The 12,675-nt window shown below is 40.6% G+C and overlaps 1 non-coding gene across 1 annotated transcript; it reads right to left on the bottom strand.

Annotated features, from left to right (window-relative positions):
• Positions 1 to 11,871: 11,871 nt before the first annotated feature.
• LOC148370509 (U2 spliceosomal RNA) lies at positions 11,872 to 12,066 on the bottom strand. Its single transcript, XR_015850160.1, has one exon. It is a non-coding gene; the product is annotated as a U2 spliceosomal RNA (small nuclear RNA).
• Between the last annotated feature and the right edge of the window lie 609 nt (positions 12,067 to 12,675).

Raw genomic sequence — 12,675 nt, 5'->3', positions numbered from 1 at the left:
GCGAGTTCCTCCTCTGTGGTAAAAAGTGGCCGAAAAAATGTGATCCAACCATTTGCTCAACAGGATCACGCTTCCATATTCCACTTTTGTTTCAAAGAAACGGCTCGCCCCTTCTTCACACTTTACACCAGGGGTGTCAAACTCATTTTAACCCGGGGGCCACACGAAAGAGCAAACATTCTCTCGGGGGCCGGACTAGTAGATTTGAGGGAATGAAAAAGAGAGAGGGTGGGACAAACAAAGAGAGAAAGGGAGAAAGAGAGTGAGAAAGAAAGAGAGAATGTGACAAACAAAAGAGATAAAAATAGAACTAGTGAGAGAGGCGGAGGTAAAGAGAAAGAAAGAAATCCACAGAGAAAGAGAAACCGAGAAGGAGAGAAAAGAGGAGAGAAAGAGAGAAGGGGAAAGCAAGAGAGGGAGAGAGAGAAGAGGGAGAGAAAAGGAAAAAGGAAGAGAGAGCAAAATAAGGTGAAAATACTCAGAGAAAGACAAAAAGGAACAAAGAAAGAGAAAAAGAGAGACAGAGAGAGTGAAAGAGAGCGATGGAAAGTGAGAGAAAACGGGGAGAGAGAGAGAAAGAGAGAGAGAGAGAGAGAGAGAGAGAGAGAGAGAGAGCGGTAAATACAAGTACAGTGTTTGTGATAGGCAGCTGGCTTTGTCAACATCAAGTGGACATATTTCAACATGCAGCTCGTTTTTCTCTTGTGCTTCCCTCGGCATTGTCTCGCGGGCCGGATTCAATCCCTTAGCGGGCCTGATCCGGCCCACGGGCCGCCTGTTTGACACCCTTGCTTTACACAAACCATATTGAATGGATGAATGAGATATTAAACAATAAAAATGTCTAAATTCTTCTGGAGATACAGAATAAAATGTTTACACACAAATCGGGAAGAGTATGCTGGGTGACCTCTCACAGCGCCACCAGCCTGTAGCGGCGGAAAGAATCACGACAGTACTGTCCTGTACTCGAGAAAAGGTGCACACACTACAAAATCTAACTTACAGCAATGTCCGGATATTTTTCGACATCCCGAAAAAAACTGTTTGTACCTACCCTTTTTCGTAAGTCGAATGGTCGTAAGTAGGGGAGCGTCTGTACATTTTTGTTCACTTTATGTAATAGTAGTTTTGGAAGTGGAAAACTCCACTATATCAAACAGTTTTAGTAATTTGGACTGCAGAAATAAAACATTGGTGTGATCCCAGTATCTTGCTTTGTGTATAATTCTTATTGTACGTTTTCGGAGTATAAAAAGGGGATGGAGTGAACTTTTCTAATTATTGCTCCATACCTCTGCAAGACAGGAAATACAATGCATTACAGTTTAGAATAAAAAAACACAAGCCTATGTTTGTATTCACAGATATTCAAGAATCACATTCACAAGACAATTTTCCTTGATTACCAAATTCCAGTCATTGTTATTTGAACAAGTCAAATTTGATGTAAGGTTTAAAAGTACCCACCCACAATTGGCAGGCATAATATATCCGTTATATTCCTGACCATATGAAAGTCATGTCAACATCTCCAAAATGTGCAATGAAAACAGGAGAAGCCTGTCGTGTAATATTTGAAATAAAAAGCAAGCTTTGTGCCGCAACATGTCGCCATCAATCATTCATCAGCCAATGTGGGTGATAAAACGCAGATAAATGATTTACCGGAACATATTGCCTTCCATGAACCTTTTTTAACCTAATTTCAGAGATGATTTTTTTTTTTTTCCTGTCCCTTCCTTTTTTTGTGGTTGCCATGCTCAGCTGCAGGTCGAACGACATGATGGCAATGACACGTCGGAGGAGGCTCGCCGCCGGCCACGTACTGCAGAGGGAGCATCTGCCCACAGGTTTTGGGGCAAATCAGAAGCTCCCGCGGCACTGCCGCCGTGCCAAAAAACCTTGGTTTCAGCGCCAGCGGGTCACTGGGACTTACAACATTATTGGCTAAACAGGTCGGCGCCATACAAACGGCCTGATAAGAGGACATCGAAAAAGTGGCGGTATGAGTTCAAGTCGAGCTAGGTTTAGAACAGCAGTATATATATAAATATATATATATATATATATATATATATATATATATATAAAATCTTCCACTGGCAATGGACTCATCACTTCATCACTCTTGTTGCTGTTGGACCTTAGTGCTGCCTTTGACACGGTGGACCGTAATATCTTACTAAAACAGTTGGAAAAATGGATTGGTCTCTCAGATAGGACGCACTGTGTTAAATATGGTGAAATGACATCTGAGCCCTTTAGTGATACCTGTGGTGTTCCACAGGGTTCAGTAGGTACACATATACAATGCTCTCTGTCTTTTGATATTAAATCAACCCAGCCATCCTTGGGCGTGAGCAACTAAACACAAATACTATCCCCACTTGTCATTCAACATTTTTACCGACAAAAATCAAAACTTACTTAATAAGAACAGCTACTCTGTTGGTAAAATGGGCCTATGTCAGGATTGTATTTGTACGTGTTCAATGTTACTTCTGAGTTTAAATTGGGGCTGCAGCAAAGAGGTTGTTATATTGTGATGCTGCCTTTTTAAAAGGGGCAGAGCTTGCAGTAAGCTCCAACACAGGAAACCTAAGCAGAGGAGAAATGTGGCGAAGTACTGTAGTTAATATATGTTTTGTATTCAGCCCATTTTTACAGTACAGATGCTGCCCTACTTACGAACGAGAACGTTCCGGACAATCGTTTGTTGAATTGGTCTGTGAGTTGCTTCAGTGCTTTATATAAGTATGTTTAAGGCTTGTGTAAGTAACCTGTATTGTTTTGTACTAAAAAATAAACATTTCATAAAATAATATGCACTATAAAGATTAATAAAGTTAAGTTTAACTTACTTTTGGAAGATGAGCTCCAACAGTTAGGCATCTTCCTCCTGTGGCCGAAAAAAACTATCCAACCATTTTCTCAATCGCATCAAGCTTTCTTATTCCACTTTCAGTTCTTAACGCGCTGGAGATACAGTATAGAATGTTTACACACGTACTAGGAAGAGGCAGCGGATATTTTTTCTTCCGGGTGGATGCCAATTGACCTTTCACAACGCCACACGCTGGCAGCGGCAGAAAGAAGCACCGCAGTAATGTCCTGTCCTTGGAAAAAGGTGCACACAATACAAAATCTAACTTAGAGCAATGTGCAGATATTTTTCGACATCCTGAAAAAAATGTTCGTATCTACCATTTTTCGTAAGTCGAAATGGTCGTAAGTAGGGAAGCGTCTGTATTGCTCTTACGATAGTCTCTATCTCATGCGTTTTATCGTCCAGTCCACTTTATGTATGAAAACTATTTAACAAAAAACAATTTCTTGGGAGGTACGCCTTTTTATTCGGTATGGATTATGCTATGGAAAATGTATAGAGTACCATATTTTCCGCACTATAAGGCGCACCGGGTTATAGGGCGCACCCCGAAAAAATAGTTTTTGGTCCTATTTTTGACATATATAAGACGCACCGGATTATAAGGCGCTACAATGGGAACGTGGACAAAACAGTCAGATAGTTCAGTCCAACTTATTACCCCCTTAACATTCCGAAAGCTTGCAAAGACGCAAATACGTGTCGAGAACACGTGCGAATGCGGTGTCCGTAAGATGTCACTCAAATGCATCGTTCCATCATTCGGAAGGTTAAAGTCTTGGGATTCAAGAAATGATAACCATTCCTTCGTATATATTTTCTTTTTCGCTCGCAACTTTACTGTGCATATGACAATAAACACTTGGAATTGAGTTTAATTTAAAAATAGACACTCCATTCCATCCATTATCTGCACCGCTTATCACAGAAACATCGAGTTCAGTCTGAAACAAGACAATATAAAACCGGGAATAGCTCACCGAAGTCATTGTGTTCATAATAATGTGCAGGCAATGTCCTCTTATATCCGTGAGGGTAGTAAATCCAGGAGAATACAATATTTACAAATACAGAATAGAAAAAAATGCTTTCTCTATGCCATCGGCCACATGCTATACGTATTCATCTTTTTCGGCCAATTGCAGGCTTTGTTTCGCTGTTTAAGCCAATGGCAGCCTGTACATTATAAAAAGGATCCGCCTCTTGACCTCCGAATAACTTTAGCCAATAGTAATCGATTCAACTGATGATTGACACATCTTTTTCGGCCAATTGCAGGCTTTGTTTGCCGTTTGAGCCAATGGCAGTCTGTAAATGATAAAAAGGATCCGTCTCTTGACCTCCGAATAACTTTAGCCAATAGTGATCGATTCAACTGATGATTGACACATCTTTTTCGGCCAATTGCAGGCTTTGTTTGCCGTTTGAGCCAATGGCAGTCTGTAAATGATAAAAAGGATCCGCCTCTTGACCTCCGAGTAACTTTAGCCAATAGTGATCGATTCAACTGATGATTGACACATCTTTTTCGGCCAATTGCAGGCTTTGTTTGCCGTTTGAGCCAATGGCAGTCTGTAAATGATAAGAAGGATCCGCCTCTTGACCTCCGAATAACTTTAGCCAATAGTGATCGATTCAACTGATGATTGACACATTGGTTAGCCAATGAAACGCCGGTAAATAAATCCCACCATCCACCGCGTACTACTTGGCGTTCGGGGGAAAATCGAGTCGGCGGCTGCAAGTTAGTTGGAAAACTTAATGTTGATCCATAAATAAGGCGCATTGTATTATAAGGCGCATGGTCAGCTTTTGAAAAAAATAAAAGCTTTTAGGTGCGCCTTATAGTGCGGAAAATACGGTATATAGAGTTTTTAATATAATAAATTAGTGGAAATCATGTACACAGCCCAGTTTTGGGTGTTTTAGTAAAATTCGAATGAGTTATGCAGCATTGTCTCAACTCTTCTTGTGAACACAGAACAAACCAAAGTTTCCTGGGTTGACCTCGTCACAAAGTTGTGGTCAAATTTCGGCAATAAAACCTCCTTGAAGCCAGTAGACAGAAAATCCATTTAAGGGACGAGTGCGACACCACGGTCACACTCATCTCAATCCCAGAGCACAGCCTCCTCCCAGCTGGTTATCTACATTGGGCCACAGAAACTAGGAAGGGGGGCTCCATTTGACCACAGGGGAGGCCTGTCAATGGCCTAGATAGTTCTGCTCATTTCTTGGCCTTGACTCTGCTTTTCCATATTCAGCAGTAGAGTAGAATATAGGCAGGGGGCGGGAGAGGCTTTCTTTGTTCTTGTGTTGCCGGTTCACCAGGCCAAAGGTTCTCCTAAGGAGATGTGCCTTGAAGTGGAGCGAGGCGTTAGGTATATTTGAAACGCTGAGTAAAGAGGATTAGTGTTATCGAGCGCACTTGAGAGGGAGTGCGCCCTCAAACATAGTCGTGTACACTTTAAATGTGCCAAAGGAATCACCAATAGAACGTGAATATAATTCAACGAATAAAACAGCTGCTGTGTTGCTGCACTTGGACGGTGTGTTTATCAAAGGGGATGTTTACATCAGATTAAGTTTAGAATTCTGGTTTTGTAATGAGTTTAATTTACTCCGGTATCTACTACTCCTATATCTACTTGAGTAAATTTTGGGACATTTTGTACTCCTAGGACATACCTGTATGTGAAGAAGAAGAAACAGTACTCTTACTTCGCTACATTATGCCTCATTGAACACGTTATAAAGTATCTTAAATCCCCTCCACGTAAGTAGGCGCAATTCTCCGAGTCTTTCACAAGATTATTTGTCTCTTCCTGAGTGAGAGCCACTCGGCAGCCCAAGCCCCTTTTTTAAATGGGCAGCATCACATACCAAGCTGGTGGCTGTTTTAAAGCAAACCGGCGGGTGTGTGATTGGCAAAAGAGCCCCAAGGAAAAAAAGGATGCACATTCCTTCTTCGTTTTTTTTCTGCCGTGTCTCACGAGCAAGCTTTGCAGCCTAAGCAGGTCGCAATCAGGTGTGTATATGTCCACCATAGAGATCAAGGGTAAAAAGAGAAAAAAATAACTGCAAAGAAAACAAACTCAAACTTTTTTAATGTGATTCAATTTACCTTTTCAAAAGGTTGCATTTTTATTTTTATAAATGCATGTTGCATTTTATTGCTGATGCACAGATAAGGGGTATGTTAGGCACTTTTGTGGCTGTTTTTTCCAATCATGCATTAAATTTCTTCAATTACCGTAAATTCCGGACTATAGAGCGCACCTGATTATAAGCCACACCCACCACATTTTAAGAGGAAAACCGATTTTGTACTTACACAAGCCGCACCTGTATATAAGCCGCATGCACCCACATTAAGAAAATGTAACACAAACACAAAATTAACCCAAACCCGACTAAGTCCCGCGATTGAAACTGAATGTCCTTCATAAAAGTACACAGTCCAAATATCACAGCCGGCAAAATTAACGGAAAATAATACCGGTACTTAAGGTTTGATGCAGACCTGCAGAGTCCGAGTCCCGTTGAAAGTAATCCAAGGAAAAAAGTGTATATTTCCAAAGGTAAGGGTGGGAGGAATATATATCCAATGTTGTCTGTCGCGTCCACAAATACTCACCTTTACCGGTCCCCACTTCCCGTCAGCCCGCGTTTTTTTTCGCCCCTTCTTTTTTATTCGCCCGTGGGAAACATATCAGAATAAGTGTCTGAAATAAAGACATTACAAAAATATACAGTTGCAAATACATATTATACATGGTTACACATATTTACAAAGAAAGACAGTACACCGAGAGAGTTTTTAAAGCTTTAATAATAATAATAACTTTCTTCCCAAACGGTGCCTGTGACAGGTAGCAATACGCGAACAACACGCGAGCAACACAGTAAACAAGTCTGTTAAAAAAACATACCGTACTTGTAAAAATCACGGTAAACTGTCCTCATCTTCCTCCTTAGAACTGAAGCCATCGAAAAGCAACTTTGTCATATAGACGTTGTCCCACGCTCCCTTATTCCAAAACACGCTAGCAACACGCTCGCAACACAGTAAACGGGTCTGGTAAAAAAACATACCGTACTTGTAAAAATCACGGTAAACCGTCCACATCTTCCTCCTTAGAACTGAAGCAGTCAAAGTCGTCTTCCTTAGTGTCGGAAAGAAACTTCGTCATATAGACGTCGTCCCACGCTCCCTTATTCCAAAACACGCTGGCAACACGTTCGCTCCTTCTTTATCGGACTGCTCGATTGCTTTTAGCTTGAAAGCTGCGTCATATGCCTTTCTTTTTGCATTTTGCATGATGAGGGTATGTTTACGCTAATTTAATTTACTGTTTGCACAAGCCAAGAAGTTGCAGTCTTCCTCTGCGCATATATTCCACCGGTCTAAATCTTACCTTTTGTACTCGAGCACCCCTGGCGGCCGTTAGAAAAATTACACAAATTGGCCGCATCACTGAATAAGCCGCAGGGTTAAACGTTTGGGAAAAAAGTAGCGGCTTATAGTCCGGAATTTACGGTATATCAAGAAATGAAATATTCTGTGATTCATTAATATTGTAATCTAACTTTCAACCCTGCGGCTTATTCAGTGATGCGGACAATTTATGTAATTTTTCTAACGGCCGCCAGTGGCACTCGAGTGTTGCTACCATTTACTGCCCTGTCAGAGCTATATTATTATTATTAAAGCTTTGAAAACTCTCTCTGTGTACCATCTTTCTTTGTAAATATGTGTAACCCATGTATAATACGTATTTGCAACTGTATATTTTTGTAATGTATTTATTTGTATTTATTTTAGACACTTATTCTGATATGTTTTGCACGTGTGAACGAGAAATGAGGGGCGGAACAAACACAGGTGCCGAGTTTAAGTGGGGACCGCTAAAGGAGAGGGACAAGGAAAGAAGCGGGGTTAAAAAGGTGGTTACTAGAAAGAAAAAGGAGTTGAGTCAGTAAATGTGTTCATCTGATATATTTTTCCCACCCTTACCTTTGGAAATATACACTTTTTTCCTTGGATTACTTTCAACGGGACCCGGACTCTGCAGGTCTGCATCAAACCTTAAGCACCGGTATCATTTTCCATTCATTTTGCCGGCTGAAATTTTTGGACTGTGGACTTTAATGAAGGACATTTAGTTTCAATCGCGGGACTTGAAGTCGGGTTTGGGTTAATTTTGTGTTTGTTACATGTTTAAATGTGGGAGCATGCGGCTTATATACAGGTGCGGTTTGTGTAAGTACAAAATCGGTTTACCTCTTAAAATGTGGTGGGTCCGGCTTATAATCAGGTGCGCTCTATAGTCCGGAATTCACAGTAGTTAAACTTAAGGCTGTATCAAACAAGAGTGTAATCAATTCTCCACAAGATGTGCTTTATCCAACTTAGTCATTTTGATAATAGGCTATTATAGATACATATAGCATGTGATGCGTTCGTTATGACGCTTTTAACGGCTCTTTACACATTTTGAGTTGCCGAACCCGGGTTTGCTTGTTGTTCGGCCTTAGAACCCGTAAAAAAAGAAATTTGGGGCTATAAATGTACTATTTGTGGCTAAGTTACTTCTTCATTAATACAATTATTATTTTGTCGTGCATTTAAGTAATTGAATTTAACTTGATTGTCTTAATTTATGTTTAAAATGAACTGAATTTATTGTTGATTAGATTGACTTTGATGATTTGATGGTCTAAAAGAATGGTTGTTTTAAAAATCAATGTGAAATGTAAAAATTAAATAAGACATGGTTACAGTTACACAGTGCAATAATTATTTGGATGACTACTTTTTCCTTCTACTTGAATAATATTCTCAAGTACCAATACTTTTGATTGAGAAAAATCTTTGGCTACTCTATGCACTTCTGATCTGAATACAGTGGAACCATACATTCAGAAAAAAATGGTGATGAACAAGATAATTTGACATAAATATAATATAAATTAATATAATTTAATAGAATAGAATAGAATAGAACTGTTTTTTTTGTCAGAAATTTCAACATGGTGAAACGTTGGATTGTGGGCTTAGGCATGGCTCTTCATGGTGAAAGGCTTTGAAGGGAAAAAAGAGAAAAACTATGAGGATAATTCGGCAAAATAAAGAAATAATTACAATGTAGAGCTTAGAAAACTGGGCTAGGTTATGGAGTGTATGATGATGATAATGGTGCAATGAAGCTTCTGGAACATGATAATATTGGTTATCACCATTTCGTTGGGCTCTTCCTCAGAATCCGTTTAAATTGATGAATTTATTTTCAATGTAACAAGACACTAAAAGCTAGCGGTCGCTATACTTGTTTGTTTACAGAGGCAGTGCCCGCCTGCTGTTTGACTGACAGTATACACCAGCAAATCAAGACAGTCACACCCACCTAACACAGAGCACCCTCCCTGATCTGTTCCCACTAAACACAATGCACAATGATTTCCATGAATATAAAGACAATCAATTCAAAATCCACGAAGGAGTAAGCCAGTGATAACCGAAGCATAGTGAGTAGTGTGTAGGTGGGGATGAGCGATGCACTTTATGCACTTTAAGGTTCCAACATTTACCTCCTGCTCCCAGCAAGCCAGAAAAAAGCAAGTCCTTCCTCCTGTGGTCCTCTGAAGAATGACCGTGATTTTCTGAAACATGTTTCACTGAATATCCAATATCATTTTCAAAATGCCAGCTCTCTGCGCCCCCTCGCAATACGGTGCTAATTTCCAAAAGCTCCTCTCCTTCACATACAGTTGAGGAAGTTGACTTATAGACATGGCTCTCAGAGTTAATTGCGGCGCACGGCTCAGTCAGTGAAGGGGAGTTTGATAGGGGGGATGCCCAATCCACAACAAACAAACACAAATATTCATACTTCCTATATTTGTGTATCAATGTTTTAGATTGCACTCTGCATCCTGAATCCATTAAAATACTAAGTCACTTTATTCCAGTGAAATGAAAATGTATATATGCTATGAGGCCCCCAGTATGGCGCCTGTTCTCTTCACACATTCCACAGAATGAAGGCCCTTGTCTGGCCTGCGCTCATTCGTCTTGATTATTTGGACAGAAATGCTTTTTTAATGATTGTCTGCTCAAGAGCACGGAGGCGCAGTGGTTAGTGCGTGTGCGGCACAGTTCTGAGTTCAAATCCAGCTACCAACCTTCCTGTGCGAAGTTTGCATGTTGTCCCCGTGCTTGCCCTCCGGTTTCCTCCCAAAAAACATGCATGTCAGGTTAATTGGCCAGTCAAAATTGTCCCTAGGTGTGAATGAGCAAGCGACTTGTCTGTCCCTGTGTGCCCTGCGACTGGCTGGCAACCAGTTCAGGGTGTCCCCTGCCCACTCCCCGAAGATGGCTGGGATGGGCTCCAGCACCCCCGCGACCCTACTGAGGATAAGCGGTGCAGATAATGTATGGATGGATGGATGTCTGAACAAGACTCTAAACAAGTTTGTCATATTCGTTTAAAAGATACGACCGGTGGATTGGAAAGGGTTACGTTTCCCTTATGTCCGACCTAGCACAAAGTCATCGAATTTTAATGTAAATGGGACATATTTCCAGAGACAGTCTGATGTTCTAGAAATTTCAAAAACAAATTATGACCTCAACCTGCCCTGCTGTCAAAAGACTTACGACTTTGCAACCAAACAGACGCTCGCCCTGCGAGATTTTACCATCTTTACTTTCTCACTTATTTGGTTTCTTAATTATTGTAATTAAGAAGTATTGTAAAATGCATCTGTTCTGTTCTAATCGTGACTCTGTGACAGGTTTTTCTTTATTGCAATGGTAATGAGGCTGCCAGAATGATTTCAAGATTTATTTCGATTTTCAGATTTTACACGTACGACCCAATAAGTTCCTATGAACCATGCTTGGGCCGACTACAACCAGTGGGCCGCATGTGGCCTACGGGCCAAGTGTGGCCTGTCAGGCTTTATAAGTTGCCCGGGGTCTCCATTGAATAACAATATCGATATGCCATTTCTCACCTAAACAACAGACGGAGCCACACATTCAAATCTTTCAGAAAATTGAAATAACTGAGTAAATAAGTAAATAAAATAAGAAAATCGTCATGTGAAAGTTACCGGGTTTGAGTCCAGGTGGAAACATATGATGGCCAGGAGAGGGATGGGAACCAGGCTGTAATTGCATAAGACACACCAAAGGATTTGGTGCTCTTACAACCCTAGTGGTTAAGGGATCCAACAACCTTCTAATAGATATAAGAGAGTGAAAGAATAACATATATTCAGTGTGTGTGTATATATGTATATATATATATATATATATATATATATATATATATATATATATATATATATATATATATATATATATATATGTATATATATACCGTAAATTCCGGACTATAAGCCGCTACTTTTTCCCAAACGTTCAACCCTGCAGCTTATTCAGTGATGCGGCCAATTTATGTCATTTTTCTAACAGCCGCCAGCGGCGCTCCAGTACAAAAGGTTGAGACCGGTGGAATATATGCGCCGAGGAAGACTGCAACTTCTAAGCTTGTGCACAAATTAAATTAGCGTAAACATGTCCTCATCATGCAAATTGCAAAAAGAAAGGCACATGACGCAGCTTTCAAGCTAAACGCAATCGAGCAGTCCGATAAAGAAGGAAACAGAGCTACAGCACGTAAACTTTACTTTGCGAGCGTGTTACTAGCGTGTTGACTAAGGGAGCGTGGGACAAGGTCTATATGACCAAGTCTCTTTCCCATGCTGAAGGAATACGACTTTGATGACGTCAGTTGTAAGGAGGAAAATGAGGGGGGGGGGGTTTAAGGGTTATTGATCTATCTTCGTTATTCATTATCCATTATCCGTTATCGGTCAGTTCATAATACGCTTCAAAGCCTAGGAGCCGGGACACTTACTCTCAGCCAAAAGGCCAAGCTAAGGTCCTAGCCCTCAAGCCTTGCTGCGATCATTGCGAATGCACCGTTCCCGGAGGTACTGCAATACCGGGCCGATGCGTGGAGTGGACAGAGCAAGCTCATATTCCATCTCCGAAATGCAAAAATCAAAGATAGTGACTTCATAGAAAGTACACAAAAGGCCAAGCTAAGGACCCAGCATCAAGGCCAAGATAGGACACAATTCTAAAGCCACTAAGGCCAAGCTAAGGACCCAGCATGAAAGCAGTTTGACACTCCTGTGCTAGACCACCGGCTACATTTCACAAGTCAAAAACTATAGAAATGATCCCTAAGAGTATAGTTCTACATGTACGGTAATTTTCTTTAACAGATCCGTTTACTGTGTTGCGAGCATGTTGCTAGTACCGTTTTGCTACCCTTCACAGGCACGGTTTGGGATGAAAGTTATAATATTATTATTAAAGCTTTGAAAACTCTCTCGGTGTACCGTCTTTCTTTGTAAATATGTGTAACCATGTATAATATGTATTTGCAACTGTATATTTTTGTAATGTATTTATTTGTATTTATTTGAGACACTTATTTTGATATGTTTTGTACGGGCAAATAAGAAAGAAGGGGCGGAGCAAATGCGGGCTGACGGGAAGTAGAGTAAAGGTGAGACGTGTTTGTTGTCGTGGCGGACAACAGTGGATATGTATTTTTCCCACCCTTACCTTTGGAAATATACATTTTTTTTCCCTTGGATTATTTTCAACGGGACCCGGACTCTGCAGGTCTGCATCAAACCTTAAGTACCGGTATCATTTTCCGTTCCTTTTGCCGGCTGTGGTATTTGGACTGTGTATTTTATAT

Source organism: Urocampus carinirostris, chromosome 3 (assembly GCF_059441175.1).
Source record: "Urocampus carinirostris isolate Australia breed hairy pipefish chromosome 3, RoL_Ucar_1.0, whole genome shotgun sequence".
NCBI classification, from domain to species: domain Eukaryota; kingdom Metazoa; phylum Chordata; class Actinopteri; order Syngnathiformes; family Syngnathidae; genus Urocampus; species Urocampus carinirostris.
This window is presented reverse-complemented; position numbering and strand designations above follow the sequence as displayed.